Genomic DNA, 14,735 nt, shown 5'->3' with positions numbered 1-14,735 from the left:
AGCCCAGCGCTCGCTGGCTAGACCGTTCTGGAGGACATGGAAATGTCTGCGAGCATTCCTGACTCTGGCTGCTGTGAATGGAAGCAATCCACCTATGGGCTAGTGCTCCCCCTTTGCCTTATACAATTCAAGAGTCCTTGCTGCGGCGCTATGCGCCACATCATTCATCAATACAGCCAACATCCCATGCATCAGCTCAAGGCGGACCACACACACCACAACAGCACACACAAGAGCAACTGCACACCTAACCACAAAACACACAACACACACAGAACGAACGCACGAACCCCACACACACACAACACACACACACACACACACAGCACTGGCGGCGGCCTAGCGCAAAACCTAACTTCACTCCTCAGCAGAGTTAAATTCAGCTGGAGTGTATTATTGAAATGTTAGCTGGCTGACCCCAGCCACCAGCCAGCCTGACCTGCTCAGTGCAGCTAGCCTAGCTCAGTTTGTTGGCTACTGAACGAAGGTGTAGACTAGGTGGTTCTCTGGCAACGTGCGCATGTATGTCTTCCTACTATCAAGTAGCCTGTAGTAGCCTCTTGGTACTATGTTAGTACTTAGTACTGTGGTACTGCCAGTATTTAAAAAAAAACTACTCAATCTGTACCTTTTCTCTTTCCTTCAATGTTTTAGTCTTACAGCGAACGCCTCTCCCTCTTAGTTGAACACCCCATGCCACATTGTCAGTCTCTCCTCTCTGGGTGTGTGTCAGCTAGGTCGTTATTGTCCCCGGTCCCAGTGTCTCGAGAGTGGGTGACCCTACAGAGAAACATACCACTCTGCATCCCACTGCTGGCTTGCCTCTGAAGCTACGCAGAGGTTGTCCTGGTTGGTCCCTGGAGCACTTTTTCCTCTGGTCTAAAAAAATATATATATCCAATGCCCCATTGCAGTGATTGGGACATTGCCTTGTTAGGGTGCCGTCTTTCAGATGGACGTTAAACGGATGGGACTCTCTGTGGTCGCTAAAGATCCATGCCACTTATCATAAAGTAGGGATGGAACCCTGGTGTCCTGGATAAATTCCTAATCTGTCCCTTCATTACCATCATGGTCACCTAATCACCCCCCAGCTTCCAATTGGCTCATTCATCCTCATTCCTCTCCCCTGTAACTATTCCCAGGTCGTTGCTGTAAATGAGAATGAGTTCTCAGTCAACTTACCTGGTAAAATATTTAAAAATAATAATTCTAGCAAAGCTGCCACTGTCTACAGTCCTGTCAGAGGAGGAAAGACAGTCCAGTCCATGTCAAGGAGGGCAAAGACAGTACAGTCCTGTCAGAGGAGCAGAAAAAGCAGAAGTAAACACCAGTCTACAGGTCCTGTCAGAGAGGAAAGACAGTCTACACGTCCTGTCAGAGGAGAGAAAGACAGTCTACAGTCCTGTCAGAGGAGGAGGAAAAGACAGTCTACAACCTACAGATCCTGTCAGAGGAGAAAGGCAGTCTACAGTCCGTCAGAGGAGGAAAGGCAACTACATCCTTCAGAGAGAAAGACCAGTCTACAGTCACAGTCCGTCAGGGAGAAGACAGTCTACAGTCCTGTCAGAGGGAGGAAAGGCAGTCTACAGTCCTGTCAGAGAGGAAAACGTCTACAGTCCTGTCAGAGAGGAAAGGCAGTCTACAGTCTACAGTCCTTGGCAGAGGAGGAAAGACAGTCTACATTTCTGTCAGAGGAGGAAAGACAGTCTACAGTCCTGTTCAGGGAGGAGGAAAGGCAGTCTACAGTCCTGTCAGAGGAGGAAAGACAGTCTACAGTCCTGTCAGAGGAGAAAGGCAGTCTACAAGTCCTGTCAGAGGAGGAAAGCAGTTTTCTCTACAGTCTGTCAGAGGAGGAAAGCAGTCTACGTCCTCCTGTCAGAGGGAGGGAAAGGCCAGTCTACAGCCTGTCAAGAAAGGAGAAAGGCACAGTCTACGAGTCCTGTCAGAGGAGCGAAAAAGCACATCTTTACAGTCTACAGTTCTGTCAGAGGAGGAAAGACAGTCTACTGTCTACAGTCCTGTCGAGGAAAAGACAGTCTACATTCATGTCAAGGAGGAAAAAGACAGTCTACAGTCCTGTCAGAGGAGAGAAGACAGTCTACAGTCCTGTCAGAGGAGGAGACACTACAGTCCTTCAGAGGAGGAGACAGTCTACAGATCTACAGTCGCTGTCAGAGGAGAAAGGCCAGTCTACAGTCCTGTCAGGAGGAGGAAGGCAGTACTTACAGTCCTGTCAGAGGAGGAAAGGCAGTCTACAGTCCTGTCAGAGGAAAGGCAGTCTACAGTCTGTCAGAGGAGGAAAGACAGTCTACAGTCTCTGTCAGAGGAGGAAAGACAGTTCTACTGTCACAGTTCTGTCAGAGGAGGAAAGAAGCAGTCTAACAGTCTGCACGAGGGGAAACAGTCTACAGTCCTGTCAGAGGAGAAAGACAAGTCTACAGTCCTGTCAGAGGAGGAAAAGACAGGTCTACAGTCCTCGTCAGAGGAGGAAAGACAGTCTACAGTCCTGTCAGAGGAGGGAAAGATTAGTCTACAGTCCTGTCAGAGGAGGAAAGACAGAAATGACCCCGTGTTTGAGAAAAAGGCATGAACAGGAGGAGACGACAATGGCCTCCTCAGAACAGAAAGCAAACATTGAAGAAAGTTAGTCAGTAGAAAGAGTGGACAGTTAGACATGAACTGAACACCCAGTCATCACAGTTTAGAGATCGTTGATTTGAGAGAGAGAGAGTTGGGCTGCCCTGCCTGCCTGCCAGGGTTATGAAGCTGTTCATTGTATGAAGATGATCAAAAGAGAGGGAACATTCCTTTTCCATGTGTGTTTTTTCACCACTGCCACAGAGAGGGAGGAGGGTGGGAGAAAGAGAGTGGGAGAGAGAGAGATAGAAGTGGAGAGAGAGAGATAGAGAGGTGGAGGAGAGAGAGAGACAGAGAGAGAGGTGAGAGAGAAACAGAGAGAGAGGTGGGAGAGAGAGAGAGAGAGGTGGAGAGAGAGAGAGAGTACAACTGCTCTCTCTTCTTACTGCTATTTCCAATCATAGCCAGCCTAACCATTCATGTAATCAGTTGGTGAAGTTGGTTTTGGTTGCAGCTAGAGTCCGGGTAGGAGACCAGCACCCTGCCTGCCTGAAACTCCAGTATAACTCCCTTAATGTGATGTGTTCGTAATCTCAGTCATATATGACGTCTCTTCCTCAGCCCTATGCCCATCTCTAGGATTGTCTCAAGGGAACTCATAGGTCTCACTAAGCCTAACCCTAAACACAAAAATGTACCACAGATAATATGTCATATCAGTTCTGCTTTTAAACAACAACAAATAGTTTTTTAGCTCCCCCAAACTGGCCTGACTGGTTGGCCTACAGGCAGGCGCACTATGGTCGTCTGCCGCAGCAGATAGCCCTTCGCTGGTTGCCGGTGGTTCCCACGGAGATCCCTACATCCTGCATAGAACAGTGCTACAGCATCGTTCTGTGTGTGCGCCTACAGCATCGTCCTGTCTTGTTGCTCGCTTACAGCATCGTTCTTCTGTGTTTGCTCGGCTACAGGCATCGTCCTGTCTGTGTTTGCTGCGGCTTACAGCATCGTTCTGTATGTGTTGGCTGGGACTACAAGCATCGTCCTGTCTGTGTTGCTGCGGCTACAGCATCTCCTGTCTGTGTTGCTGCGGCTACAGCATCTTCCTGTCTGTTTGCTACGGCTACAGCATCTCCTGTCTGTGTTGCTGCGGCTACAGCATCGTCCTGTCTGTTGCTGCGCTACAGCATCGTCCATGTCTGTGTTGCTGCCGCTACAGCATTCGTCCTGTCTGTGTTGCTGTCGGCGTACAGCATCGTCCTGTCTGTGTTCTCGGCTACAGCATCGTTCTGTCCTGTGTTGCTGCGGCTACAGCATCTTCTGTCTGTTTGCTGCGGCTACAGCATCTTCTGTCTGTGTTGCTGCGGCTACAAGCATCGTTCTGTCTGTGTTGCTGCGGCTACAGCATCGTTCTGTCTGTGTTGCTGCGGCTACAGCATCGTCCTGTCTGTATTGCTGCGGCTACAGGCATCGTTCTGTCTTGTGTTGCTCGGCTACAGCATCGTCTGTCTGGTTGCTGCGCTACAGCATTTCGTCTGTTGCTGCGGCTACACATCAGTTCTGTCTGTTTGCTGCGGCTACAGCATCGGCACACTCCAATAGATACGGTAAAGAGGTAATGGAACATGGAAAGATGCCGTGGGAACAGCAGAATTAGGCCCATTAGGCTATTATTTTGTGTGTATTTTACTCTTTTGTGGTAAAAATGTGAGCATAATGCTTGTGGATGTCAGACCCTATACATGTTATGTCATCTCACCAATCAACTGATTATAGTTAAAAAACGACTTCAACTACCGCCACCGATTTCTGTATGCTAGCTATGCTACCAGCTTATACGAATGGATTAGCATTTAACGGTCACTTCTTCTAAGCCTAAAAAGGGACAACTTCTAATGTCATGCAGCAAAAACAGCCAAATTATATCAAATCAGTCTTCATAACCACATTCGGGTCTTGTTACAAACATTAATCAGACGATCTTTACTAATATCCACGTTGTTAGATCAGACTGGGTGATTGTACACCAATCCAGCATCCTCCTCCTAACCCCCACGGTCTCCTTTCCATTGAAAGGCCAGATGGCCTGCCTGTATTGTGATGCAATCATTTCCATGGTAATGTAGAATGTCATCAGATGATGTTAACTATGTGCTCAGCAGTAGAATGTTATTTATTGTAATGTCAGTTGATTAAAACAAATCACAGCACAGATTGATGGTACTCTTCCTACGTTTACTTCCTGCATTGCTCCTATAGGTAAACTCGTAATGGCTGCCAGTCCACCCACTATACCATCACTGCTTGAATGGGAATGCCTTTGTTCATCATTAATTTCTATGTGCCTGCATGCCTCCCTTCCTGCCCCGGCACCGTCTTCTCCTCTTCCCTGTAGTGTTTGGTTTACTCTGCCAGGATCTTGTGGCTGGAGCGATGGGGTAAGGAACTTAGGAAAGGACCGGGGCAGTGGATTAATCCCCCCCCCCCCCCCCTGCAGAGAGAGGGGTCTGTCAGAGGGCAAGGCTCTGACATGGAGGAGGCTGCACGTCCTGCCATATATTCTAAGAAACCCTAGTTTCGATGAAAGGCACTGCCCAGCATGGACTGGATAGAGCAAGCAGGCTTGTGGTTCATTTCAGTTCAGTCAATTCAGGAAAAAACCGAAATTCCGTGATCATCACATAAGTGACCTCGGATAGTCTTGATGTTAATTAAAGCAGACACTAGTTCCCTCTCTGATAAACTGTATCTGTGGTGTATTAGTAAAAGCAGGACACTAGTCCCTCTCTGATAAACTGTAGTCTGTTGATGTTTAGTAAAAGGCAGGACACTTAGTTCCCTCTCTGATAAACTGTAGTCTGTGAGTGTATTAGTAAAAGCAGGACACTAGTTCCCTCTCTGATAACTGTAGTCTGTGATTGTATTTTAGTTAAAAAGCAGGACACTAGCACCCTCTCTGATAAACTGTAGTCTGTGGTGGTATTAGTAAAAGCAGGACCACTAGTTCCCTCTCTGATAAACGGTAGTTTGTTGTATTAGTTAATTTTGTATGCATTCTTTCTGATTCATAAATAAGTAAACATATGTGTTACAGGGCCTTCAAAAGTATTCACACCCCTTGACCGTTTCCACATCTTGTGTGTTACAGCCTGAATTTAAAATTGATTAAATTGATGTTTTGTCACTGGCCACACACACAATACCCCATAATGTTGGAAATATGTTTTAGGACCATTTTTTACAAATTAATTCAAAATGAAAAGCTGAAATAAGTATCCAACCCATTTGTATGACAAGCCTCAAAAGGTCAGGGTAAAAAGTGCTAACAAGTCACATAATAAATTTATGGACTCACTCTGTGTGCAATAATAGTGTTTGACATGATTTTGAATGACTACCTCCTCTCTGTTTCACACACATTCAAATTATCTGTAAGGTCCCTCAGTCGAGCAGTGAATTTCAAACACAGATTCAACCACAAAGACCAGGGAGGTTTTCCAATGTCTCACCAAAGAACGGCACCTATTGGTAGGGGGAGGGGGGAGGGGGGGTAATAACAAGCAGACATTGAAAATCCTTGAGCATGGTGAAGTTATTAATTACACTTTGGATGTTGGGTCAATACACCCATCACTACAAAGATAGTAGCCTCTCTCTCCTCTCTCTCTTCTCTCTCTCTGCTTCTCTCTCTCTCCTCTCTCTCTCTCTCTTCTCTCTCTCCTCTTCTTTCTCTTTCTCTTTCTCTCTTCTCTCTCTCTCTCTCTCTCTCTCTCTCTCTCTCTCTCTCTCTCTCTCTCTCTCTCTCTCTCTCAGGCCGTCCTCCTCTGTTGTGTTTAGGACTGGCTAGAGTTACCTTGGCTAATTGCTTGAGAGAATGCCCTGATATAACATTTATAGGAAGTACTAACTCTCTGCTCTGCATGCTCCACCCACCACGCCACCCGGGCACAAAGTGAGAGCTTCCACAGAGTGTGTTGTGTTTTTGGCCAGTCTTCTGGCCTGTGAGTGTGAGATCCGTATTCTCCAAGTCTCTGAATGATTATTATTAAGTTGTGAATAATGTCAGTCGGCTAGTGAGCCATTCCTTCCAGTGACTGTACTGACGTGACTCAAACGTTCAACAAATGGCCTTCTGTTAACAAGGAGGTTATTGAAGTTCTCATGTCATTAGTTTACTAGACTGTAGGGGATGTATCCTATAGCCAGGATAGTTGGTCACTGGTGTCGTTTAAGAGATGTACATTTCATCCCCAAGCTTTGTCCTATAAGAACTAAAAGTAACTGGTGTTATCGGGTTTTATCGTTTTCTTATAAGAAAGTACATAACGTATGTAGCCTTTCCTTTCATTAAAGGCATCTCTCGGTAGTCCAACAGACAGAGGAACAGACTGACGAGACAGAAGGGTCAGCAGCGATATAGAAGAAGAATAGAGAGAGAGCAAAAGGAATGTCTTGTCATGACCTCTGACCCTTGGAATAGCCCGAGTAGGGTGTTGAGACTGACTGCCTGCCTCTCATCCCTCCCTTCCTCTCTCCCTTCCCTCCCCCTGTGTCTGATGAAGACGAGAACCATTATGTGACTGTCTCTGTCTTCTCCGAGAAAATAGAGAGAGAGACTTACATAGCCAACTTTCAGTGTGCTTCAGGCCATGTGCACGGCTCCGAGCGCGGTTAGGCTGTATGGAGTGTGCCCCCCCCCCCCACTTCTAAAACCCAAAGTTAAGCCCCTGGCCAATAAGTTAACATTTTGAAATGTCTATATAAAAAAATATATATGTTTACTGTCATTTCTGTTAATTTATTTCCCTTGTTATTGTCTATTTCACTAGCTTTGCATTTTAAACATATGATTCCCATGCCAATAAAGCCCTCTTAAATAAGATAGACTCCCACAGTAAACCTTTTTCTGACTGAAGGTTCTTTGACCAAGTCAGGATCAATAAGAACTTATTCCCAGCGTCTCTGTATTAATGTTCATAGTGTGTACTCACATTTGAAGGTTAAACAGTGAGCGAAAAAAATATATATATTCTGTGTGTGTGTGTGTGTGTGTGTGGGGTGTGTGTGTGTGTGGACATCCAGGAATAGTAACGATCCGGAGTGTGGAGTCAGACACAAGTAATCATTAACTTTTCCAGACTGCTCTTCTCGCTGTCTCCAGTCTCCCTCCCTCTGCTTCCCAATAGGGGGGGGGGTAAACCTGTTATTATAACTCTACTACTAGCTTGTAATCTTGTATTTTTATTATAAGATAAAGATAATACTATGTGATGTCATTTTAGTTTTCACAGCTTTGTTTTGGTTTCAACGTAGGTCTGTGAGCTTGTGACTTAAACAACTCTGTGGCCTAGCCTGGGTGTGTATTGTCCAGGGACATCTACCTGAGGCTATAAGAACACGCACAGGGAACAAGACAAGCCAAAGAGTGTTGGAGCAGATGGCAGCAGCCAACCTAGCATATCTCCATGTAGACGAGGGGACAGACACAAATCAKCRTTWKRMGMRSMMMWKKKKKYWMMTTTWWTTWWTTWAKRWYYKKAYMRKYMMMWYYAKKAAWTRRTWWTTWKKAAWMYKKYSCKWACCCGGGRCAAACCCGGGCCAGTTATGCGCCGCCCTATGGGACTCCCAATCACGGCCGGATGTGATGCAGCTAGGATTCGATCCAGGTTCTGCAGTGACGCCTCTTGCACTGAGATGCAGTGTCTTAGACCACTGCGCCACTCAGGAGGCCCAAGATTTAAAGGTGTTATAGCAGGTGCAGTGAAAATGCTTATATTACTTCCCCAAACAGCAGAATGTCTAGAAAATACAATACACATACACAAATAAAATGTAAAAAGTAATCAAACAGGCATTGTGATGTGATTAATTACACGTTGGATGGTGTATCAATAGACCCAGTCACTACAAAAGATACAGGCGTCCTTCCTAACATTTGCCAGAGAGGAAGGAAACCGCTCAGGGATTTCACAATGGTTACAGAGTAGTTTAATGGCTGTGATAGGAGAAAACTGAAGCTGGATCAACAACACTGTAGTTACTCCACAGTATTACCCTAATTGACAGAGTGAAAAGAAGGAAGCCTGTACAGAATAAAAAATATTCCAAAACATGCATCCTGTTTGCAACAAGGCACTAAAGTAATACTGCAGGAACATGTGGTAAAGCAATTAACTATTTGTCCTGAATACAAAGTGTTATGTTTGGGGCAAATACAACACGTTGCTGAGTACCACTCTCCATATTTTCAAGCATAGTGGTGGCTGCATCATGTTATGGGTATGATTGTAATCGTTAAGGACTGTGATAAACAACCATTTTGACAGAGCTTAAAGAATTTTGAAAAGAATAATGGACGAATGTGTGACATGTTGTGGAAAGCTCATAGAGACTTACCCAGGACGACTCACAGCTGTAATCACTGCCAAAGGTGCTTCTACAAAATATTGACTAAAAACATGTTTTCACTTTGTCATTGTGGGGTAATGTGTGTAGATGGGTGAGAAAAACACATCTATTTAATCCAGTTTGAATTCAGGCTGGAACACAACAACATGTGGAATAAGTTTAGGGATGAAGACTTTCTGAAGGCCCTCTAAACATAGAAAGTGGCCCGTGTTTAATGTCTCTATATTCATGGGGCATTAGTGTCGAGGTGCAGGGCAGTGTACTGGGCAGGTAGCTGACTAGTGATGACTGTTCAGCAGTCTGATGGCTTGGAGATAGAAGCTGTTTAGAGTCTCTCTGTCCCAGCTTTGATGCACCAGTACTGTCTCCTCCTTGATGGTAGCAGGGTGACCAGGCCGTGGCTGAGCTCCTTAAGGATCCTCTTGGCCTTCCTTTAACACCGGGTGCTGTAAATTGGTTTTGTTAAGGGGCAGGTTATTTTCCTGGCACRACTCCGCCAGGGCTCTGACCTTCTCCCTCTAGGCTGACTCGTCGTTGTTGGTAATCGGACGTACCACTGTCGTATCGTCGGCAAACTCGATGATTCAGTTGAGGAGTCGTGAGTAGCCGCGCTGTCGTGGGTGAACAGAGAGTACAGGAAGTTAGTGAGCACGCGCCCCTGGGGAGCCCCCGTGTTGAGGAGTCGTGTGGTGGAAGTCTTTTTGCCTACCATAACATAGTATTTGTCTATGCCCCAAATGGCATCCTGTACCCTATATAGTGCACTGCTTTTGGACCAGGGCCCCATAGGGCACTATATAGGGAATAAGGTGCATTTGGGACTCTGGCTTTGTGTCTTTCAGAGGACAGAGTTTATTTTTGTTAGAAAGGAAGAACAGCAGTTATAACCACAGTCCAGAGATGGGGAGAGACAGCAGGGTTATAACCAACAGTCCAACGAGGGGAGAGAGACAGCTGGGTTATACCACAGTCCAGAGGGGGAGAGAGAACAGCTGGTGATTAACCCACAGTCCAGAGGAGGGAAGAGACAGCAGGGTTATAACCACAGTCCAAGAGGAGAGACAGCAGGTTATAACACATCAGGGGAGAGAGACAGCAGGGTATAACCACAGTCAGAGAGGGAGAGAGACAGACTGGTTATAACACAGTCCAGAGAGGGAGAGGACAGCTGGGTTAACCACAGTCCAGAGGGGAGAGAGACAGCTGGGTTATAACCACAGTCCAGAGAGGGGAGAAGACAGCTGGGTTATAACCACAGTCCAGAGAGGGAGAAAGACAGCAGGGTATAACCACATCAGAGAGGGAGAGAGACAGCAGGGTTATAACCACAGTCCACAGAGGGAGAGAGACAGCAGGTTATCAACACACAGTCCAAGGGGAGAGAGACAGCGCGTTATAACCACAGTCCAGAGCAGGAGAGAGACAGCTGGTTATAACCACAGTCCAGAGAGCGGAGAGAGGACAGCTGGGTTATAACCACAGTCCAAGGAGGGAGAGAGACAGCTGGGTTTATAACCACAGGCCAGAGAGGGAGAGAGACAGCTGGGTTGAACCACAGTCCCAGAGAGGAGTAGGACAGCAGGTTATAACACACAAGTCCAGAGAGGGGAGAAGACAGCTGGGTTATAACCACAGTCCAGAGAGGGAGAGAGACAGCTGGGTTATAACCACAGTCCAGGGGGGAGAGAAGACAGCTGGGTTATAACCACAGTCAGAGAGGGGAGAGAGACAAGCAGGTTATACCACAGTCCAGAGGGGAAGAGACAGCTGGTTATAACCACAGTCCAGAGAGGGAGAGAGACAAGTGTGATAACCACAGTCCAGAGAGGAGAGAACAGCAGGGTTATAACCCACAGATCCAAAGAGGGAGAAGAGACAGCGTATAACCACAGTCCAGAGGGGGAAAGACGCAGGGTTATACCACAGTCCAGAGGAAAGACCAGCATGGTTAGTAACCACAGTCCAGAGAGGGGAGAAGACAGCTGGGTTATAACCACAGTCCAGGGAGGGGGAGAGAACAGCTGGGTTATAACCACATCCATCAGAGAGGGGAGAGAGACGAGCAGGGGTTATAACCACAGTCCGAGAGGGGAGAGAGGACAGCTGGGTTATAACCACAAGTCCAGAGAGGGGAGAGAGACAGCTGGTTATAACCACAGTTCCAGAGAGGGAGAGAGACAGCTGGTGTTATAACCACAGTCCAGGAGGAGGAGAGAGACAGCGGGTTATAACACAGTCCAGAGAGGGAGAGAGACAGCTGGGTATAGACCACAGTCCCAGAGAGGGGAGAGAGACAGCTGGTTATAACCACAGTCCAGGAGGGGAGAGAGACAGCTGGGTTATAACCACAGTCCAGAGAGGGAGAAGAGACAGCTGGGTTATAACCACAGTCCAGAGAGGGAGAGAGACAGCAGGGTTATAACCACAGTCCAGAGAGGGGAGAGAGACAGCTGGGTTATAACCACAGTCCAGAGGGGAGAGAGACAGCTGGGTATAACCACCAGTCCAGAGAGGGGAGAAGACAGCGGGTATAACCACAGTCCAGAGAGGGAGAGAGACAGCTGGGTTATAACCACAGTCCAGAGAGGAGAGAGACAGCTGGTTATAACCACAGTCCAGAGAGGGGAGAGAGACAGCTGGAGCATGAACCACCAGTCCAGAGAGGGAGAGAGACAGCTGGTTATAACCACAGTCCAGAGAGGGGAGAGAGACAGCGAGAGGTCCCATGCTAGTGGCTGTGTTCAGAGTAGTATGCTGCCATGTAAAGGGTCTGTGTGTTAGTATTTTTTATTTTTTTATTTAACCTTTATTTAACTAGCTAGTCATTTTAAGAAACAAATTCTTATTTCACAATGGCGGCCTACCCCTGGACAACGCTGGGCCATTGTGCGCCGCCCTATGAGACATCCCAATCACGGCAGGATGTGATACAGCTTGATTCGAACACAGGACTGTAGTGACATCTCTTGCACTGGAAGCGGGTGCCTTAGACCGCTGCGCCACCCTGGGAGATATCTTGGATTGTATGTGGCGTCCGTGCGAGGGCTCTTTGTCAGCCAAGTTCTGTGTGTTGTGGCCTGCAGATGACAGGCTTTGAACTGCTGATTAGTAGTTTAGCCTTCGTGTTCACTGCTGCGATTGTTTCTGCTGCGGCAGCAACAGTCCATTGAGAGTGTTCAAGCTAACACACTGTTTAGCTGTTGATCTTACTAGTTGTTAGCAATCTTACAGCTTCTCGGTCTGTGAGTCAGCGTATAATGGCATGAACCTCTGTAGCTTGTTACGGTCTTTACTGACGCTTAGTGGTTCCTGTTGTAATACTTCTGTGTTGTGTTTGGTTTTAGTTCTTACTCATGCGGCTGTAAATTGGTTAACTGTGACTTAGATTAGTTGGTATTGTAACAGTCTGTTCTGTTAAACTGTTGACTTAGTAGTTGTATTGTAATCTCTCTCTCTCTCTCTCGTCTCTCTCTCTTCTCTCTCTCTCTCTCTCTCTTCTCTCTCCCTCTCGCTCTCTCTCTCTCTCTCTCTGACTCTCTCTCTTCTCTCTCTCTCTCGCTCTCTCTCTGCTCTACTCGTCCTCTTCTCCTCTCGCAATTCAATTCAAATTCAATTCAGGGGCTTCATTGGCATGGGAAACATGTGTTAACATTACGCCAAAAGCAGAGTTGAGGTAGATATTAATACAAAAGTTTAAATAAACAATAAAAAGAACAGTAAACATACACATACAAGAAGTTTCAAAAACAATAAAGACATTAAAAAATGTCATATTATATGATATTGCAGTGTTGTAACAATGATACAAATGGTAAAGCACACAGTTAAAATAAATAAACATAACAATATGGGTTGTATTACCAATGGTGTATGTCTTCACTGGTATGCCCTTTCTCAGTCGCAAAGGTCACAAAATCTGTGCGTGTGATGCACACTGGAGATCTCTCCAGTAGATATGGGAGTTATGCAAAATCTGGATTTGTTTTCGAATTCTTTTGTGGATCTGTGTAATCTGAGGGAATATGCTCTCTAATAGGTCATACAGTTGGGCAGGAGGGTTAGGAAGTGAGCTCAGTTTCCACCTCAATTTTCGTGGAGCAGTGAGCACATAGCCTGTCTTCTCTGAGCAGCCATGTCTGCCGTACCGGCGGCCTTTCTAATAGCAAGGGCTATGCTTCACTGATTCTTACATATCCCAAAGCTTTTCCTTAAGTTTGGGCAGTCAGCAGGTGGCCAGGTTATGCCTTGCCACTGTGTACTCTCTGTTTAGGGCCAAACTAGCATCTAGTTTGCCTCTGCTTTTCGTCTTTTTTTTTCTCTTCTCTCTCTCTCTCTTCTCTCTCTCTGCTCTCTCTCTTCCTTCTTCGTCTCCTCTCCTCTCTCTCTTCTCTTTCTCTCTCTCTTCTCTCTCTTCTCTCTCTCTCTCTCTCTCTCGTCTCTTCTCTCTCTCTCTCTCTCTGTGCCTCTGTCTCTTGTCTCTTCTCTCTCTCTCTCTACTCTCTCTCTCGTCTCTCTCTGTGTCTACATGTCTCTCTCTTTGTCTCTGTGGTCTCTCTGTCCCTGATGTCTCTGTCTTGCCTCTCTCTCTCTTCTCTCTCTCTGTGCCCTCTGCTTCTCTTCTCTCTGATCAATTCAATTCAATTCAATTCAAGGAGGCTTTATTGGATGGAAACATGTGTTAACATTGCCAAAAGCAAGTGAGCGTAGCAATTATACAAAGTCCAATAAACAATAACATGAACAGTAAAACATTTAACATTACAGAAGTTTCCAAAACCAATAAAGACATTACAAACTGTCATATTATATATATGCCAGTGTTGTAACAATGTACAAATGGTGAAAGCACCACAATTTTTAAAAATAACATAAACATTAAATATGGGTCTTATTTACCCATGGTGTTTGTTCTTCACTGGGTTGCCCTTTTTCTTGTGCAACAGGTCACAAATCTTATGCTGCTTGTGATGCGCACACTGTCTGGAATCTCCACCCAGTAGTATTGGAGTTTATCAAAATTGGATTTGTTATTCGAATTCTTTGTGGATCTCGTGTCATAATCTGAGGGAAACATATGTCTCTCAATATGCGTCATACATTGGCGCAGGAGGTTAGAAGGCGCAGCTCTAGTCTCCATCCTTCATTTTGTGGGCACGTGTGCACATGTAGCCTAGTCTTCTCTTGAGAGCCATGTCTGCCTATACGGCGGCCTTTCTCAAATAGCAAGGGCTGATGCTCACTGGTAGCTGTACGTCTCTCTCTTGTCTCTCTCTCTCTCTTCTCTCTCTCTCTCCTCTCTACCTCTCTCCTCTCTCTCTCTCCTCTCTCTCTCCTCTCTCTCTCTCTCTCTTCCTCTCTACCTTCCTCTCCTCTCTCTCTGTCTCTCTTCTGTCTCTGTTCTCTTGTCCCCTGTGTCCTCTTCTCTGCCTCTTTCTCTTGTCTTTCTCTCTCTCTGTGGTCTCTCCTCTCTGTCTCTCTGTCTCTGTCTCTCTCTCAATTTCAATTCAATTCAAATTGACTTTAATTGACATGGCAAGTTATTATACTTACATTGTCAGACAGTATAAACAGTATTCGAAAAATTTAAATAAAATACTGATTCATGTAGTATATATACACGAAAATATATATATATTTAGTATATAAATAAATGGCTCTCTCTCTCTCTCTGGTCTCTCTCTCTGTCTCTCTGTCTCGTGTCCGTCTCTTCTCCTCTCTCTACCTCTCTCTCTCTCTCTGTGTCTCCG

This window comes from Salvelinus sp. IW2-2015, unplaced genomic scaffold, assembly GCF_002910315.2.
Source record: "Salvelinus sp. IW2-2015 unplaced genomic scaffold, ASM291031v2 Un_scaffold3668, whole genome shotgun sequence".
Lineage (NCBI taxonomy): Eukaryota > Metazoa > Chordata > Actinopteri > Salmoniformes > Salmonidae > Salvelinus > Salvelinus sp. IW2-2015.
The sequence above is the reverse complement of the archived record's forward strand: the minus strand, read 5'-3'. Positions refer to the sequence as shown.